Below are 21,725 nucleotides of genomic sequence, written 5' to 3' on the forward strand. Positions count from 1 at the left end.
CTATTTTCAAGACACTTTGTCTTGAAGCAAAGTGTTGGTCCAAGGGAACATATGACCCAATGGTGAAATCCAGGTCAAGGTCAAGGTCGAGGTAACTTTATGTATACCCATAGGTAGATTTGGTTTAGAGTGATGAGTGTGTCCGTACACTTTTCACACATACACACACACACAATCAGCAGCACACGGTAGGATGTAACGTGACAAAATGACAACAGTGCTCAAATGTCAAGCGGTACACTCTGATCATTAGAAATTAACCTATGAGGATCATGAATATACCAGGAGCAAAATCCATGACAACCTAGTTTGTTGACCAACTTCACCTTTGTTAGGCGTTAACCATCCGTTCAGCTACTCAACAGTTCCTCAACACTACAACAGCACTTTACAGATACAATGCACGGACACTTTATTACTCTTGACTGAACTGACTTTTTTAAACACATTTATCTATTTTATTAAGGGATATCTGGTATGCATTTATGGGGGGAGGAAGGGTTGTGTCTACATGTCTACATGTGTTTTTAACAGGTATTGTCTGTCCTGCTATGAATGCTTTGTTTTTTTGTGTGTAATGAGCACACTGCACCAAATTCCTAGCATCTTAATTGCATGGCAATAAAGTATTGAATTTTGAATCTTGTGAATCTTGAACAAGAGCGACAAAAGTCACACCTATGTTACAGTACTTACAGTGTAAGTATTTGGGAATCGGTACTCTCTAATCCGATACTACTTTTTTTCCAAGCCCAGTATTTACGCCCAATGGTTGGTGCCATCCAAAATATTTTGATCTGTAGACTTGTATTAGCCCCTTATTAGAAGGTTTGACTCATCACCCTGACAACGACACCAAAATGTGACATCATCTGTTATCATTATCCACGTCTTTGTTGTTGTCTAGGAAACGCCTCTCTGGTCATAGTCGGAGGATGGTATTGTGTGCCTAGACAAAAGGTCCGAGATGAAGCATAACATCAATTATGCACACTCTTAATTTGATGTTATGGAAAGTAGCACAGAAGTCCATTCATTTGTCATCCACTTCAAAAAATAAGTGCAGAAAATGTCACATTTTTTATCGGTAATTATAATCCATATTTGAGGTGAACATATGTGTGTTGAGTAACACAACTAAAAATGCCTGTTCAGGTTTTATTACGTTCCTTGTAGACTAACAAGATGTTGCCATGTATTTTGATGTAGAGAAGGCCAGAGATGATACTTTTTTCATCATGTTCCCTAATAAAATAGATCCCACAATTTAAACATACAGGTTTATTTTCCATAGATTACAACACAATTAGTTTGTAAAGGCAACAAAACAGTTTCCTTATGTTGACATAACAACCTTGAGATATATATATATATATATATATATATATATATATATATATATATATATATATATAAGATAGGATAGCACATATTTGGTGACTTAATTGCAGGAAAACAAACAATATATGAGAAGTAATTACATGTGTGGCCTCTCCAGCCTTCCATAGTTAGCGTTCTTAGAAAAAAAACAAAGAATGAGCAAAAGAAAGCAGGCATCAATTACTACACTGTGAATGAGCATCTGCTATGGTAAATACAGGCCTATTTTAATGAACACTGATCAGTGTCCAGAAGCAATTAACATATTCCCGGAGAGAGGCGGAGGGCCTTACAAAGAAAAGAAGAGGGGGAGCTTATAGGCAATTGCCAAGCCCACAGAAGGAGACAGCACTCACCTGAGACCCAGCACACTGTGGAGGAAATTCACAAATGAGGGAAGGAGGGTAGAGAAACAGAGGAAGTTAGGGGATGAAACAAAAAGCAGATAGAGAGGCAGGCAGAACAGAAGGATAAAACAAAGGGAGGAGAAAACCTTCCCAGATGGCGGGGCATACGCTGAGATGTGTAGCAGACAAAGCTGGCAAGCTGATGTGACTCGGAGAGGAATAAAGGGACAGGAGTATGTGTGTGTGTGTGTGTGTGTGTGTGTGTGTGTGTGTGTGTGTGTGTGTGTGTGTGTGTGTGTGTGTGTGTGCATATTTGTGTTTGTGTATGTGTGTGTGTGTAGGTCTTTGAACACTCCTCATCTAATTTTAATTAAGATCTCCACTGTAAAATAAAAATAAAAATAATATACAGTATCACAATGCCTAATAATGCATATAAACCCTACCCTATATATTACATTATGCATTCTGTTTTTTTTGTGGATTTAAAAGTTACAAATTTTCTTTCTATTTGTTGTTTTTATTATCCTGTGGAGGGCAATGAAACACTACACTCTGTTTGTTTAAGCTCAATCATTATTTCACACAGGAGAAGGACTTAAGAATGTGTGAGCACGTGTGGGCACAAGCATATGCATTTGCATCTGTGTGTAAGTGTGCATATGTGCATTCAAATCTAGTAACTCATGACAGCAAAGAGTTTCTTGGCAACAGTGTACAAACCATTTGAAATGCCAACAAAATGTATGTCCTTCCTCTGTGGTGTCTGTTTCTACCTTGTCTCTTTCCATCCATCAAACCCTTTTGTTGATCCCTCTCTGGGGTATATTTACCAGCTCGGTCTGTCTGCCTGCCATACTGCAAAAACAGAACCTTTAATCGATCCAACACTGATTGGGCTGCTGGCTAATTAATAATGGATGAAGTTGGGTCAACCTGTGCTCTTAGGTGCTCTGGTTTGCCCGACTGGAAACAGATCACAGGACTTGAGTTGAAGGTGGAGTGTATTTCATCATCAGACCCCCTATTTCTTTAGGTAACACCAAATGTATTTTATTTAGTCGACTAATGTCAACCAGTTTAAATGTGTCAATGTTTTTTAACAACATAGGATCAAGTACAAAGATTTCAGGAATTTCATCAGTCCTAGTGTAGTCTATATCCTCTGCTTTCCGGGTTGCTTAATCTACATTTTCTTAAAATGAAGTTGATTGATAATGCTATAGTTAGCAGTTAGCTACTTACTGGGAGTTACTGGGATTTACTAGGAGTTACTGGGAGTCTGCCTCCCGCCACCTCCAGTCCCTGTGCCAAGCTCTTACATCCCAGACCAGTCTGTCTGAACATACTGAACATCTAACTCCTGGTAAAACAGCAAACAAGCCGATCTCACAAAAATGTTAAGTAATAGCGTTGCTGGGATTAGTAAATGTAATGAGATTCAAACTGTAATCCCTTACACTGGTTACTGAAAAAAGTAACCACATTATCGTAATGCCTTGGTGACTAACACATAAAGGCTAAAGATGAGTGAAGTATGTGATGGTAAATTTACATTTAATCATGATTCTCTATATTATTTGTATACTTTCTTTTACTGTTTCTCTCACAATACTGGAAGGGAGTTTTTCTTTCTTATTATTTGTACATGTTGAAAGTAAGAGCCACAAAGTCTGGGAACGTAATGTGTACGCTGAACAGGGGCTACAAGGTCACCCTAAACTATCTGTTATTTCTCCCTGGATAGTTGAGGCTTCTCACATAGTTCAGATAAACGAGATGTCTAAACCTGAAAGTGCTACAGAGGGGAAGAAGTGAAATGGCTCCTGAATGTCTGACTATGTTTGATTGTAAAAAATGTTGAGTCATGTTTAGAAAGGGGGCATGTCTTTCTATCTCACTGGAGATGCATATATACTGTGTGCTTTTTCTTATTCGTTGAACAGATCTTTCACTTAAGCACTGCGTGCCTTTTGTGAACTGTGTGCTTCCTTGTAAACTTGGAAGTTTATAATAAAATACAAAAACCTAACTTGGTTTAGTCTTCGACTGTCCTTATTTTGTTTCACCTTCCTATTTTAAAACATCTACACCTGCTGCATTGAAAACTTCCACCACAAGTATTCCTTTTGAGGTGAGCTGAGGCAATGATAAGCCCTTGGAGATGGAGGTGCAAACAACAATCAACTGAGAAAGCTAACAAGTCCTCCTAAACAACAAAACGCATCCTTTCTAAATTGCTTTGTTTAATATTTGTAAATCCACATGCTACCTGCAATTGGCAGTTTAAATGTATCTTTCATAAACCCCTCTTTATGCACACACATGCCATTCACCACACTCGGTCCATACAGGGATTTGATCTGGCCTCAGACCAAGTCCCCAAGGACTAAGGCGGAGATATCTTGCACTCTGTCACTGACAGTGTCATGTGTGTTTCGTAACTGTCCTTCAGGACTAATTCATTAATTAATTAATTAACTAATTAATTAATTGCCAAAGGGTCCAATCAGGCCCACTGAATGACTTTGCAAAGTGTGAATATTGCAGAGAAGTATTCCAATTCCAAATTTACCACTTTAATCTCAGAGAATATCCAAGTTCTTTTTCCATAAATTTACGACTTTAATCTTAGAAATTAGAGATTTAAATTTTTTCTCTGAATATTACCCCTCTCTCCTGGGTCCGTAACATTATTTTTTTTCCTACAATGGCCTTAGAATGCTGGTCGTAGCCGAAGCAACTTGCGTTCGTCAACATCAAGCTGACAAGAATCTCTGTGGCAGATAACAATTTCTGGAGTGGTTTACTGGTCTGGCCCACTTGAGATCAAATTAGGGGTATATGGCCCATTAACTAAAATGAGTTTTACACCCCTGTTATAGATGATGGTAAAATAACTTTTTCAATCAAGTTTATTTCTTTACCACACCTGTCACTCTGACATCTGTCTTTAATATTCTAAAAGTAGAACAAAGCTAAGGCAAAAGGTCAAGTGGTGTCAAAATGGCCAGGAAGTGGTGTAACTGAAGTCAATTATTGATTAGCCCAGTGTATTGCTATGGATCCAGACACCCCAAACTGTCTGAGGACCAGCTTCTTTGTCATGTATATAAAGAAGGGAAGAGAGAACTGGGGATTTCCATTTTTTCTATGATTTTCCGTTAGTTTGAATACCTCTTGTGGTCCTCGTAGGTCCCTAAATGTTTTCTTTCTTCTAGTGTGTGTGTGTGTGTGTGTGTGTGTGTGTGTGTGTGTGTGTGTGTGTATTGTTTTCGTATAAAAATGTACACGCTCATTATATTCAAGAAGTTATTTGACATGATTTGATTTGAAACAGTTATTGAACATGATACTGCCAGCAAATGTCTGTATCATCACTGCAACTTGAGGTCTTTTCATTAATGACACTCCATACCAGATGGAGCACCATGCAAATCAAATTGTATGAAAAAGTATACATCTGTAGTCAACTGCTTGTGCAATATGGCAGTCTACAGTCTAACCTCGATCTAATCCATACTGTAAATGAGCAGAGAAATGTGGAACATGATCTAAATTCTTGAAATTCCCACTTGAAATGTCCAACCTCTGTCCTGTCCAGTGATTTAGCTTAGAGGTAGCTTATTGAGATTCTGAGCAGCTGCACCTGGTAACTGATGTAGAGCTTATATTTTTTGACAAACCCAGATGGTTGTACACCTGTCTGTGCAAGCAGAACAGGTTTTATTATCGAGCAGTGTAATACATTTGAGTAAACAACACATTTTAATACTAATCTTAATAGTAAATAAGCCAAAAATGCAAGGTTCCATTTTGGTTTCAATTGAAATATGGTTAATGACATGCAATTCCAAATTGCATACCAATACAATATACTGCACATATGAGGCTTGTATTTTAAGATGTTTCCATAGGCAGGAAGGTGGATGATGCCAAACTGAGCAGCTGTGAGCGTCATGCAAACCATGCAACAACATTTTGGACTCATGCAGAAGATCAGTATGTGAACAAACATGTTGGCCAGGGGGTTTGTGGGTGTGCTTGTTGATGTGTTTTTGTTGAATTCATGAGACATCTGGCATCCCTAAACCCCCTGCCCTGTATCCTAACATAAGCACACACACACACACATTCACAGCAAGACCTGAAAAATTAGGTGTCATGTCTATCTCACACCCTGGGACCCCCATTCATGCCTCATCCATTCATGTCATCTTTCAAATCCATCTCTTGTGCAGTAACTCTCCAGTGTTGCACGCTCTTTCTCCCCCTATCACACACACACACACACACAAACACACACACACACACACACACACACACACACACACACACACACACACACACGCACGCACACACACACACACACACACACACACACACACACACACACACAGACAGTGTCAGGATGGAGGTCAGGTCATGCTGAGAGATCTGACTACTATTGAGAATAATTACAGTTGAGGATGGGCTGCTCTCTGGTTTCTTCAGTGTAAACATCTCCTATTGGTCAGGCTGGCTCATGTCTGGCCTACCAGCTGCCCTGTTTGTCTCCGGTGGAAAAGGCGATTATTATGATAAATGAAGATATTATTTATCGTAGCAGATAATTTGACAGCGGAGCGGGCTCTAGCTGCTTTGCTACAAAGGCTGCTATTGTTGAGGTTCTCATGATTAATCTACTCTGCATCTGTCTTGCATTCCCGTGTGAAAATGGCCAAACACACAGGTTTTTAGAAGAACATGGGAATATCTTGTCACTTTTGTTCTTGGTTATTCAGTTTATAGTTGCACCATCTCTTTACTTAATGACACAGTCTTGTTTTAGTGCTGCTTCTACAGACAGCAGCTGCAGGACGATTGCACAACAATGATGAGTCCTTACATCTCTAACATTCCAGATGACATACCATTACATCCTTTTATAACACTTTTGCATTGATCAATGACATCATTTCTCTCTTTCGAAGGATTTATGTTTTGGGCACACACTTTAATAACAAGGTGTTTATGATGAAGTTGGAAGTACATACATTATATAGTGCATCTACTGACACAATCATGATTTGACAAAAATACAGTATCTTAAAAACAAATGGAACAACAAAATACATTCTTTGTCCACACCCTCTAGAACAGGGGTTCTCAAACTTTTTTCAATAATGTACCCCCTTTTTAGTGAATTTAGTGTTTTTAAGCCAAATACCCCCTGACCAGTGCAAAAACATTTTTACATCTATATAAAAAGGAACAATACAGTGTCTGCAGTGATAACAACAATCTTGTAACTGAAAAAACATTTAAATGCTACATTTAAAATGTTCAGAATCCATCACTTACAGTAATTCATTCATTATTATAGTATAATTATTTTAGGAATTATGCATGACATATTTTTAAGCATTTTGCAAAAGGTTCATGTACCCCCTGCAGTACTCCAAAGTACGCATACCCCCATTTGAGAAACACTGCTCTAGAATAACACATAGAAGTGTTTTCTGATCTGACACCCCTATCAGCAGAATGACCATTAATTGATTGTGCCTTTCAAAACTGTTCACAAAACAAATCACTGTTTTAAAATAATTCTGTTGTTAAGGTTTAGGCTCAAAGAACAACTTGGTTAGGTTCATGCAAAAATCATGACTATGTTTAAATAAGAACTTTGTTAAAGTAATGATCTCGAAGATTTTTTATTTAAATAAATGTCTGTTAAGTCACTATCTATCACCGGATGAGGTATGATCCATCTATCCACAATGCCTCCTATTGCAGACTTTGTCGCTCTAATACACTGTCACCTAACATCCTTCTTTGCTCCCATTCTAATTACTCCGGCTGGCTGCTAGAAGGTTTAATGTAAACATATGTTGTTTTGTGGCGACGACTGATTCTGTTATTTCTCTTGGGAGGAAAGTCTCCTAATGGTTCCAATTCAAATGAATATGTTATTGCTGTTACTGAAATTGATGCAATTCTCTAGAAACACAGCATACAATAACCAAATTTAAGACTTTAAGACTGCAGACTTTACTACTGTGCATAACCTCTTATTTTGCTGACTTGTTGTGATGGACAGTAGCAAAATAGACATTTATTGTATATTGTAAATTATATATCATTTATTATATAATATATAAGTATTATTTCCATTGTATCCATCACATACTGTGCCATCACTTCTTGTACAGAGGTAACAGATAACATTTGCTAATGATGTTATAAAGCACATATTTACAGAATGGGTGTGTAACTGTTTAACTGCATTTGTCTATCCACACAAAGTGTCTGCCTTATTAAAGGTATAGATTGTCAAAAACCAAGCCGCAAAATTGCTTTGAATTACCTCTCTAACCCTACCTTCAGTGTTTAAATATTCAGGCTTTGCAGCATCACAAATTCACAAAGAAAGCAGAAACAATATATCAAAACTGTGTCAACACTGACTATGAAGCCATTAGAAGTGTTGATTCATCAAAGATTTTGAAAGTTCTTGATGTTCTTTTTGAGCATCGAAAACTTTCTGTCTTTCTTTCTCTCACACACACACACACACACACACACACACAGAAAGTGCACAAACACCCCTTGTCCCGTAACCCTGGTTACCTATAGGTTGTGCCTTGCTGATGACAGCTTTATAAATCTGCTGAGAGAGGCAGCTCTGTGTGTGTGTGTGTGTGTGTGTGTGTGTGTGTGTGTGTGTGTGTGTGTGTGTGTGTGTGTGTGTGTGTGTGTGTGTGTGTGTGTGTAGGAGATTGACTTGTTGAATAAGTCGTACATGGAGAAATGCACGACGTGTGTGTGTGTGTGTGTGTTCATTTAAGAGCATGTGTGCAGTTCTGTCAAAAATGAGGAGGAGACAGCAAACATTAATGAGTGGATAGACTGATCTAATCTAATTAATTCATATTCCCTCATTGTTTGGCGGCTCATATTGGGGAACAGACAATGTGAAAGGGAGAGAGTGGTGATAAATAAAGGAGGAGGGCAGGTAGGATTGACAGAAGTAGATGTGAGGTGTATACAGAGAGAAAGAGGTAGCGAGCACAGGTGTAGAAGGGTTTGGAGAGAGTATAATTTATTCCGCCAGTATGTTAATTGTGTGAAATATAATGCTATTAGCTGTGATTATATCAGGCAGCTATTTCAGGAGAGAATCTGCACCCAGCTGCCATCACAGATGTGAGAGGAGAGGAGAGGAGAGGAGAAGAGAGGAGAGAAGAGGAGAGGAGAGGATGATTTAAATTCCCATGCATGCAACCAAAGGACTTATTTAAGTCAGGCAATCCATATATAGTGTGTTGTATTCGTGTGTTGTTTGTGTCCATGCTCATAAATTAAAACTGAGTGTCTGTGTACTTGCATCGCTTTAAAAGGAAGATGCCTTGTGCCATGGGTACATGTGCGTTTCCTTCCCTTATTGTGTGTGTTTTTTTGTGGATGTGTGTGTCTATATTGTGTATATCTTTCCATAACAGCATCCCTGTAAAATCATGCATCCACACACACACTTGAAGATCCGGCATTTGTGTGTGTGTGAGAGGGTGTCTATGTGTGCATGCACCCTCGCCACTTCTTCCAAGCCCTCTTCCCCCAAGCCCTCTTCCCCCCTCTGTTCCTGCGTTGAGGTATCCTTGTTCTCTGTATTGTGATGTTTTTATCTGCGTGTGATTGCTACAGTTCCCCTCAGCCAAAACACACAGCTCTCTGAAGGCACACACAGTGCCAGCTTTAGCCGCCCTCCGAGGAGTGTACGTCAATAAAATATGAGCCGCGGCATACACAGCCTAACAAACACTCGCGCTAACCCACACATGAACACCCACACAGAGGCCTGCCTCAGCCTGTGCGTTTACACTGCTGTGAACATGAACACTAAGTGGAAGTTTGCACGCAAACATGGCGGCCACGGGAGTTACCTCAGGCCAGCTATTCTGTCATCCAGTGAATCAAGCACACCCTTGTGTTCCCTGCCCATCATCACTGAATCTAATTTGACTATGGGATATGTTTTATTAATGAGCACCGTTTGTCCTTTTATATCCTGGCCTGATCTTTCAAGACCTCCCCATCACTCCTACCCCCAACAAAGAAAGGGAAAGAGGAAGACTGAGGAAGATAACACGTGTAAGAGAGAGTGGTTGCGTGTTGTGTTCGCGTGGGAACTGTTGGTGCAGCAGGCTTGTTTGTTGGTGCATCAAGTGACAGCATCAAACTTCATGTGAAAGTCCTTCAGCCTGAAAGGCTTTAAGTGGGCATCTTAGCACGGCAGAGGTTGAGAGCGATGCGAGGGCACACACAACATGCACACAAACACAGTGCATGCACACATGTACTGCAGCTACTGACTAAGGCTTGTAATTGGGCAGTTTGAAAACTGATGTGATCACGCAACAAAATCTAATCCTTGAAACCAAATTATTTTGCCAAGCTTGGTTTGAGAAAGTCATGCTCAAAGCATTGGTAGAAAGATTGAAGTGACAGAGCTCGAGCAAGTGTAACGAATTATTTGGTGAACTACACTTACAATTGGTTTTATCTCATGTTCTAATAATGTTTATGTTTTATACGGATGATACTGTTGTTTCTGTCCATGCTACAAAGTTCCTAAACATCTCCCCCAGCTGTCCCTTGAAATGCCCACTTACATCATGTTCAGTTTCAAACCAAAGCTGATCCTTGGATCAATCTATGCCAGAACTGGACTACAGAGACTAATCTCCAAGTGTCACCAGATGTGTTTGCCTTGAGCTCCTTGCTGTTGTCACTCATTTGGTTTATTGTCAGGAATGGAACTGCCTCAGATGTACTTCATAAATATCTAAGGAGCCCAGAGAGGTTTCTTAGCAATAATATCACAACTCCCAGAACAACTCAAAGGCCACCAGGTTCAACTACCTTTCAATTTACCAAATGCTCCCCATGTGGGCTCCATGTATGGGCTGCTAAACCTACTATTAGCCTAAGTACACAACCGTGTGACCCCCTGTAGTCCCCCATCCCAACTTCCCAGTGGAGTGACCTGGACATGATCCTTCATTGGCTTTCCACATAGTTTTTTTCTCCTGCCACTGCCACTTGTGTGTCCCACTTACTTAGATAGTTTTGGACCATAATCCACTTTACCAGTTAATGTACACAGTCAGCATTGTCCATCTTACATCTGTCTTACATAACAGAGTTTCAATTTTATTTAATACAGCTGCGTACACCTGTTTTTCATGCACATTGGAGGGCTAGCTCTGTCAAAGGATATTTGAGTATGCAGTAGTATAAAATACAGGTAATAAAGATTAAAGATTATATTATTTTGCATTTCAGAACTGTTTTTAAGTACGTATTAACCATGGAAAGCCATTCTTAACAGTGTATCTTGATTGGGAATCAAATGAATGCAAAGAAAGTGACTTTATGAACTTGATTTTAAGATTTGTATTTGTTTATTATATATAAACTAGTCACACATTTGAATTTAACAACAATTTTGAATGCACCACGAGGCTGTAAATTACCAGTTTCAATAAATGCACCGTCTGTGTTTTTCCGACTACGGCAGCTGCAGATTGTTACATCCCGGTGTTGAATCCTGCAGTGAAATACAGTCACACTTTACACCGTTTAGCGTTAGCTGTCAGCATTTTAACCGTGTTTAATCCAGCTACTAGCTAGCGGTAGGCTAACGTTAGCTGCTGTCGAGTATAGTGTTAACTAGCGTCACGTGCAGCGGTGTTTGTGTTGCCGATATTGTCTGTTTCAGAGCATCAGAGAGAAGTGCAGACATATCAGTGGCACCGGAGTGAGGCACCGAAATCCGCGTTGCTATTCCTGCAGCAGCAGGATGTGTTACAAGGAAGTACGGCAAAATAGTAGCCTGTTAGGCACTACGCAAAGCCGAGTGAAGTGAAAATAAATTAATAAATGGCGGCATGCGATTAATACGATTAAAAAAAATGAACGCATTATGGTCGGTGCTTAATCGCATCGCGATTAACGCGTTAATGCTGACAGCCCTAATATATATATATATAAATACTTTGGCAACATACCCAATTCAACAAACATAGGACACTTTCAACCACAGAAATGCTTTACCTTATTCAAGTTTGAAGCTCTGTACCCTGTAACACTTCTGTCAAACTTTACTAATTAGTATTGACAATGAGAATTGGATTTATATTAATAGAGTGTGTTATCACTTTAGATCCAGACTATTGGGGTATTTCATGGTCTGGCTGGGGGGACATCAAGCGTGGATTGACGTTGGCAGACCTTTATAAGCTTGATGCACAGACACAAATTAAACCAGAGCTGTTGAGTACAGGGACACTTCTCTGACCATTCGTTTTGAACATGAACATGTCTGTCCTTAAAATTATGAAAAGCCATCTGTTTAATAAATGGTGAAAATATATTTTGATTAGTTTAATATGACTTGTATATCATATTTTGCTTCTGTTTACTGTCTCAAGATCTCATAACAGCTGTCGTCTTTTTGCTCCCTCTGACCCCTTCTTTATACTCTCCTCGTCTTTCCCTTTCTACCCATTTGTCTTCTCCTGCACTTGTTTCTTTAGGTGACCCTTTCTTTCTTACGTTCTCACCTCTCTGTGAATGTACAGGGGTGCTCATTAAAGTCATTCTTTATCATTTAATGAAGCCTTTGGATTAGAGCTGATGCACTGACCAGTCAAAGTGGAGAAGTGAGTCGGAAGTAGGGAAGAGGTGAAGGAAATCAGCTGCTGGTAGTACCAAGTGTGTTTGATCGATATAAATAAGTCGTAAATAAATAGTTTGACAATAACACCTTTATTTATTTAGTTGCATCATAAAGACAAAGGTTATGATTAAATGTCATGCTTCATTTTTTTTTTACTTCTTAAGGTCAGGGTTCAACTTGAGTGCAAATGTATGTGCAAATATTTGCAACCCAAATGCACTGCAATGCATGGCATTCGGCAATCTTTCTCGCTTTTTAGTTGAATTTTCAGTCACATGAGAATATGGAGCATTTTATTGCATTACTGCAGAAAGAGGAATAAAGTGTTTATATTGTCAAAACTGTAATGAGTACAGGAGAAGCCATAGAAAGGATTCCGATTTGGTATCATAAATATGATGGATCTCTGGATGGGTCTATAACAATGGATTAGGAAATGGTTGTTATAGACTCCATTTCTGTTACTACAAGGCTAGTCTCGCATTGCAAGACCTTCCTCCACAGCGCTGCAGAGGAGGGTCTGGCTAGTCCACACAGCATTCCAGGATGGGAGAAAAACGTGCTCTGGTTTATTGGAATGTCTTTAAACCAATCACAATCAAGTCATGGGCGGCGCAAAGCTCTGCACGGAGCTGCAAAATAGCCTCGGGAAGAAACTTGTTTTGGTGGAACGTGTATGTTCAAAAGTTGTTTTTGTACGAGAGAAAACTCAGATTGGACAGATAGTCTAGCTAGCTGTCTGGATTTACCCTGCAGAGATCTGAGGAGCAGTTAACCATAGTCCTCAGAAATCCACCCGAGTTTAAAATTCCATCACAAAGAAAGCGGAAGGAAACGGGCATCGGCGAAAAGACATGCATCCACAGGAATTTCCTGCAGCACCGGAGCAATCCCGGAAGTGGAATGTCGTAGATATAGACTACTAAGGCTAATATTCACGAGCTCATTTGAAATTGCCTGCGTTGGTATTAGAGCAGGGCACCCCTTAACTGAAAGAGAGACAGTGCAGGGACCCCCTTAAACTGGGCCTACAATAACATGTAGGGCGGCCTAAAGCCTTTGTGCATACCTTTTTAATGCATAGAATACTAAGCCAATAAAATTATTGTTCGCATTATTTTTTCTAAATCATGTTTAAATGTTAAACATACATGTGGCACACTGAATCCGTAGGATTACCTGTATCTGTGGATGGCTACCTTAGTGACTGCCTTACCTTTAGGCCAGTAAGCCTATCATCAGTGGGGCTTTTTCACAAATAGGGTGATTTATATTTGCATTGTAATTTTTGAAAAAAACTTTCAAGAAATGAACAATCATTTGGTGGCCTCCCTGCAGTAACTCTGAGGACCCCCTAGGGGTCTCTGTATTACGGGTTGGGTTGGTGGGTGGGTGGTGGTGTGAGAATGGGTGTAGATGAAGAGTCCAATTTGGAAAATGTTGTCCCCATGTCCATTCCTAATGGCTGGCCTGAGTACTCTTACATCATAAATACCACTTAAATATTTACAGTTAAACAAAACTTTAGTATACTACTTCTAAACATGCAACAGGTCTACTTAGGAAAATATACCTGAGTTATACCTGATATACCTTTGTTTAAACTTGAGAACACATTCTCTTTTGTGTAGAAAAGTCAGACTAGTGCAACTTAAAGTTTAGTATGAAACAATGACACATATCTTTCCATACCTGTGACGCCTCTAAGAAGGAATGGGATATATCTGATCTAATATTCATGTTGAAAACCACCAAAGAGACAAGAGAGCAGGCAGGCTCATTTCTCTCTCTGTGTTCTTCTGACTCTCTTGCTTTTGTTGTCTTTTCTCTCTCTCTCTCTCTCTCTCTCTCTCTCTCTCTCTCTCTCTCTCTCCATTCCTCTTTCTTACCTTAGCCTGTCCATTTTTCTTTTATACTATCTTTCTGTCTCCCATTCTGACTTGTCCTTGTCTGTCTCATTTAAACCCGTCATGATGGACACCCCACTCTCTTTCCTGTGTGCTCTCTCTTTGCCTGGCTATTTCTTTCTTCTATTTTCTTTCTTCTTTTGTTCTTTCTTTTCTTATATAAAGGAAAAGCTGAAGTTCAGTGTGGCCATAAAGCCCACAATAAGATTTGTATTCCTCTCAGAGTTTTTGGGGTTGGACGGCAAACTAAATCCAGTCAGCCGACACCAGCAGGTGTCTGAGCCTCCTGTTACCGAAAATCAGGTAAACTGTGAAGCTGAAGCCATTGAATATGGCAATCTGGAACCATTCTTAAAATAGTGAGTTGTACAAGCTGCAAGTTAATTCAGTTTCAGAGAGTTGCATGGTCCTTTCCAGACACAAGGAAATGTTTGTCAGAACACATGCTGCTTTGGAATAGTTGGTGGTTTTAGACATTCTGGATAGGAAATAATACTGCCACAATAAAGTGGAGTAAACCAGGAACTTGAAGAGTGTTAAAATGAATACAAATACGTTTAAATAACATCTGTAAATATTTTTTTTTAGTGTAGTTTGTAGTGAAAATGTCCCTTCTGAGCCACCACAGAGCTAGGTGGGTTATTAATACATCCCACCTGCTTATTTTCAATTTGTATGCTATCATATACTGTAAAAGCAGCCAAGTGGCATACATTATTATTAGTCATGCTGCTGTTATTCTCCTAGCTAAATTAGACCATACCACAGGTCGGCCACACTAGGATCGGACTACATATTGTATTGATAATAGCCAGATCCAATGGCATTCCTATGTCAAAAATGCAAAGAGAGTTGGGCATGAAAGCTTGTTCTTTTGTCTCACATAGTCTGTCATAGCCACCATGCCACACCTCAAAGGGCCCTGACAAAAAGACAGCACAGAAGTTTTGAGCCTTGCCCAGAAGTTTTGAACCTTGCCCGATCATCTTGCAAGACATGCAGTTTAGGAAAGTGGGGCTTCTCCAAAGACATAAAAGTGTGATTCCGCCATTTTAAAACTCTACTAGAGAAACAACCAGATAAGACTTTCACACACGTGAATATGAGAGTTGCACGATTTATTGTGGTATGTTTAGTTCAAACTCCATTAATTGCACAAACTGAGGCTGGAGCAGATGGCTCTGTAGAGGAAGGTCTGAGACTGCTCTTGCTCTCTGGTGGAAAGTGCAGCCGGGGTGGCTGTGTTGCCTACAACAGTGATTCCCAACCAGGGGTACGCGTACCCCACGGGGTACTTCTGCAGTTGCCAGGGGCTACTTGGAAAGATCGTAGAGTAGCTCAACTAATTTGAAAAAATATAAATTATGATTTGATTAAAAGAATATATCCACACATTAAAATCACTTCAACTGCAATAACTCAACTCTACATGTTGCAGTTATGTAAGAGTGAAAACTAGTTAACAAGGGAAGTGTAAAAATGTAGCTAAAAGTAATGAATGAAAGCAAGGGATAAAAAGCTAGAAGTAATGAATAAACAATTCAAATGATTAACTAAAAGTAATGGATATACGGTCAGCTTCACTCCGACTAGTAGTAGTATGATTGCTGATCAAACCAACCCTAGTCTCGTTTGCCAGACCTTCCTCCACAGCGCTGCGGAGGAGGGTCTGGCTAGTCCACACAGCATTGCTTTATTGGCATTTCTTTAAACCAATCACAATCGTCTTAGCACCGACAGAGTCACGGTGGCGCTGCAAAATAGCCTCGGGAAGGAGCTTGTTTTGGTGGAACATGTGTACGTTAGTCGTGCAACAGAAAACTCAGATTGGACAGATAGTCTAGCTAGCTGTCTCAATTTGCCCTGCCGGGATCTGGGGAGCAGTTAACCATAGTCCTCAGAAATTGGAAGATAACAGACATCTGGCCGAAAAGAGTGAAATCCGGCAGAATTTCCGGCGGCAGCGGAGCAATCCCGGAAGTGGAACGTTGTGGATATAGACTAAACCAACCATAACATTCACAGATTAATTGTATGAAAAATTAACAATATCCCTGGTGGAGGTTGCTGAGGTAGTTAAACAACTCCACAGTGGCAAAGCCCCAGGAATTGATGAGATCCGTCCAGAAATGCTTAAAGCTCTGGGTGTGGAGGGGTTGTCTTGGTTGACACGCCTCTTCAACATTGCGTGGAAGTCTGGGACGGTGCCCTAAGGAGTGGCAGACCGGGTGGTGGTTCCCCTTTTAAAAAGGGGGACCAGAGGTGTGTGCCAATTACAGGGGTATCACACTTCTCAGCCTCCCGGTAAAGTCTACTCCAAGGTGCTGGAAAGGAGGGTTCGGTCGATAGTCGAATCTCAGGTTGAAGAGGAACAATGCGGATTCCGGCCCTGGTCGTGGAACAACGGACCAGATCTTTACTCTCGCAAGGATCCTGGAGGGAGCCTGGGAGTATGCCCAACCAGTCTACATGTGTTTTGTGGATCTGGAGAAGGTCTATGACCGGGTGCCCCGGGAGATACTGTGGGAGGTGCTGCGGGAGTACAGGGTGAGGGGGTCCCTTCTCAGGGCCATCCACCTCTGTACGACCAAAGCGAGAGCTGTGTCCGGGTTCTCGGCAGTAAGTCGGACTCGCTTTCAGGTGAGAGTTGGCCTCCGCCAGGGCTGCGCTTGTCACCAATCCTGTTTGTAGTATTTATGGACAGGATATCGAGGCGTAGTCGGGGTGGAGAGGGGTTGCAGTTCGGTGGGCTGGGGATCTCATCGCTGCTTTTTGCAGATGATGTGGTCCTGATGGCATCATCGGCCTGTGACCTTCAGCACTCACTGGATCGGTTCGCAGCCGAGTGTGAAGCGGCTGGGATGAGGATCAGCACCTCTAAATCGGAGGCCATGGTTCTCAGCAGGAAACCGATGGAGTGCCTTCTCCAGGTAGGGAATGAGTCCTTACCCCAAGTGAAGGAGTTCAAGTACCTTGGGGTCTTGTTCGCGAGTGAGGGGACAATGGAGCGGAGATTGGTCGGAGAATCGGCACAGCAGGTGCGGTATTACATTCAATTTATCGCACCGTTAGACGAAAAAGAGAGCTGAGCCAGAAGGCAAAGCTCTCAATCTACCGGTCAGTTTTTGTTCCTACCCTCACCTATGGTCATGAAGGCTGGGTCATGACCGAAAGAACAAGATCCAGGGTACAAGCGGCCGAAATGGGTTTCCTCAGGAGGGTAGCTGGCGTCTCCCTTAGAGATAGGGTGAGAAGCTCAGTTATCCGTGAGGAGCTCGGAGTAGAGCCGCTGCTCCTTTGCGCCGAAAGGAGCCAGTTGAGGTGGTTCGGGCATCTGGTAAGGATGCCCACTGGGCGCTCCCTAGGGAGGTGTTCCAGGCACGTCCAGCTGGGAGGAGGCCTCGGGGGAGACCCAGGACTAGGTGGAGGGATTATATCTCTAACCTGGCCTCGGAACGCCTCGGGATCCCCCCAGTCGGAGCTGGTTAATGTGGCCCGGGAAAGGGAAGTTTGGGGTCCCCTGCTGGAGCTGCTACCCCCGCGACCCGACCCCGGATAAGCGGATGAAGATGGATGGATGGATGGACCTTTATATAATGAATAGTGTTATACATTTTCAATCGATTAAGGGGTACATGAGTTAATCTGACATAGCTGTCATAGACCAAAAAGGTTGGGAACCACTGGCCTACGAGACGAGCAAACCAGATGAAAATAGGGGCCATTTTATTGATGGGAAGGGGCGCTATAGGAGGCCTGATCACATGCAGTGATGGGATGAATGAGATGAATTGGGTGCTATGGTACACTGGTGATGGCACAGTGGATATGACATGTGCCTTTGGTGTAGGAGATCTGGGTTCGACTGCGATACATCAACCAATGTGTCCCTGAGCAAAACACTTAACCCATAGTTGCTCCAAAGATGTGTGACCTCTGACATATATATATATATATATATATATATATATAGCAATTGGAAGTCGCTTTGGATAAAAGTGTCAGCTAAATGACATGTAATGTAATATAGGGAGAGCAGAGAGGCTGTACCGGAGTAAGCCTGACTTGGTCTCATTGTCAAACTTCAATAGACTAGTAATCTTTATAAAACTGCATTATCAGCGCTGGTTCTGTGACCATGAAGGACACAGCATGCTCTTTTGTAGTGCTTTTTGTCATTAATGATTTTAACTGGGCTTTTTTTCTACTCTGTCTGCTTTTAAATCACTGGCGCGTGCACATCATTTGACTGCACAAGACTGACTGTATTAGTCCAACAGGGGAAGCCACATGTTTGTTTAGTGAAACTGATCTTTTATGAAGTCATGCTTAATGAAGTGGGGCTCAACAGTAAGTCTTGCTTAGCCTAGCGTTCCACTATGAACATTACGCTACCAGCTGCTTGAACCAAGGCCCCTACTGTGATGTGACGCACTTATGGTGTAGTCTTTACTCTATATCGTTGGGTGATAGAATAAAGCTCTTTATGAATTTATAATGTGGAACAATAATGGCATCCTGGTCAGGAGGTAAGAATTTGCAACTGCTGTCTGTTGCACTTTTGACAAACTTAGATAAGGCCTGTAATAAATAAATAATTTGACTTGACGTGCATGCTGCCAGGTACTTGCACAATGCAATCATCCATTTAGAAACACCCGCAGAATGGTAACAATACAGTTTTTTATCATCTATATTTATTATAAACATAACAATTTCTCTGCAGCTCCACTGTTTCGCACCAGCAGCTTTCTGGTATCTTTGTTACGTCCTCGCACACCATTGGAGGAAATTAAATGTTGATAAATGCTAATCCTGACCAATGTTTTAACGTAAAAAAAACAGTATTAGAAGAAGATATCACTAAATTACTATTTCAATTTTTAACTGTTCTTCTTTTCCCTCTCTCACATCTTTCCTTTCCCCATTTCTCTCACTTTATCTTCCTCTCTTCTCTCCCCTTTCTACGCACCTTTTCCCTCTTCTCCTGCTCTTTCTTTCCTCCTCCTGATTCTTCTCTGTTTCTCCCTCCTTTCTGTTTCTCTCCCTGAATCTCTCTTCTCACGCTTCTCTCTTCCCCGTTCTTTCTCTCTCCCCCTGGGTCTTTCCTCTCTCTCTCTCTCTCTCTCTCTCTCTCTCTCTCTCTTCGTCCCCTTCCCTCCCCCCACCCTATAGGGATAGAGACTCAGTAGAATTACCATCCTCTTGATCTATAATTACCACACAACTCTCTCTACCCCTGGCTCTCTTTCTCCTTGCTTGCTTACCAGCCAGTCTCAGAGTGTGCACAGGGTATATACATCATCATTTAAACATTTGTCTTCCGATAACAGCCTCGTCCTGTTTGTGTGAACAAATATAAGAATCGTTGAGATGTTCAAAGGAGGATATTAAACAAGTTCTGTATGACAAATGCATGATAGCATGACCTATATATTGGATGAGCCATAAAGAAAACAGCATATGATGTTGAATACCACGGCTTTTCACTTTGATAACAAGTGCACTCCATACAAGGGATCGTTGAAAATAATTTCAGTATATGATAGCTGCTGTGACGGGTAATGCCAATTGTATATGCAAATTCACCATTTCTCTGTCTCAAATGTATTTATTTTATTATTACTATTATTATTTATTTATCTCTCTGTGCTCATAACAGCTAATACATTTGTGACTAATACACATGATATTTTGACTTAACTTGCTACTAATCTAAACCTCTTAAAGACATACTATGTAACTTTTCCCTCTTCGGTCCCCCTACAGGTTGTCTCATTGGAACTACAGCTCACGCGGCTGTAGTTCCAATGAGACAACCTGTAGGGGGACCGAAGAGGGGAAAGTTACATAGTATGCCTTTAAGGTGTGCTGAGCATATATTTGCCTCACTTGCCCAAATTTGACAGCTGTGGTGTTATGGCAGGAATCACACAGTTTTGGGATGAGTGTGCATTTTTTGCTGAAATTGAAACATGCACAGGTATATCTTTGACTAACTCTTGCATCTCGTTCAGTTGGGCCTTTTCTTAGTTCACATCTTTTGTTGTCAGTGTTTTGGGGTAGAGGTACAGAAACGTTTCAGCTCTCACAACTATCGGGTCATGGATAATATGCCTGAGCAAGTGAACTCCACCGATTTTACACTTCAAAATCTGCCAGATGTTGGGCAGTACAACTGCATATGTGAAAAAAAGGTTGTATAAAGCCAGGTTGTGGCGCCAGAGAAAGGTGCGAGAAATCTGCTCTGTGTGTGTGTGTGTGTGTGTGTGTGTGTGTGTGTGTGTATTTGCGTCGGTCCGGGCTGAAGGACGAAACTGAAAAGAATCTGGGGGTGTGGAGTATGAAAAAAGTGAGCTCCTCGTCTCTGCTTAAGGCCAGCTAGCTAGCACACCCCACTCTTTAACCCAACTGGCAGCGGTCAAGTTCCAATGTGGGTGCCAGGTTTTGACAAGGAACAGGAATATGTGAATTATCTGGTTCTCTTGTATTGATTTAGAGATTTTTTAAACGGTCTGTTGTGAGACAGACAATGTTGCAGGGGTGTGATGCCGATTTAGTGGAGTACTCTTTTAAGCTATTGGGTATGCACTATCAACTGAAATACTGTAAGAGCCTAATGCATTCTGTAGGAATGTTTTAAACTTTATCACACAACGAAACAGACAATACACACACTTATATATTAAAGTGCAGAGATCACAAATAGCAGCCGAGTAGCCGTACATCCATATTGGACGATTCCATGATTTCACACACTGAAATTTTGTGTTACAGTATTTCTGAATTGCTAAAAACACATTTTTTTTAATGTTTCTCTTGCTTTCTCAAAACCTTAAAACACAAATTATAATAAGATATACTGTCAAAACCTTTGACTTGTCTTGCTATATCAAACAATTGCTTCAGAACTATGTTATCTTTACCCAAAACCAAACAGTGTTTAACACACACAGGGGAAAATTATATTTGTTATGAAGTACTTGCACAATCCTGCACACATAAATGTAGTCACAAACAAAATATGCAGCAGATCGATAGCAAGCAATGTCTTGGAATCATTCTGCCTCAGCATCATGCCTCTGGGCACGATCAGGCCACAGGACCTCATCAGCGTCACAGGCAATCACATCCCTTGCTAAACAACGGGGAAAGAATCCTTTAGCATGCCGAATCCAACCTTGAATCGCTTCCACTCCAATGTTGTCACATGCTGCATCCATTGACGGAATGAGATTTTCCTGTGCATAAGGATTTCTGTCATAGACATTCCACCTCCATGCAGAAAAAAAATATTCTTCAATGGGATTAAGGAAGGGCGAGTATGGTGGGAGGCACACATTTATAAAACGTGGGTTATTTTCAAAC

The sequence above is a fragment of the Sander vitreus genome, chromosome 16 (genome assembly GCF_031162955.1).
Source record: "Sander vitreus isolate 19-12246 chromosome 16, sanVit1, whole genome shotgun sequence".
Taxonomy (NCBI): Eukaryota; Metazoa; Chordata; class Actinopteri; order Perciformes; family Percidae; genus Sander; species Sander vitreus.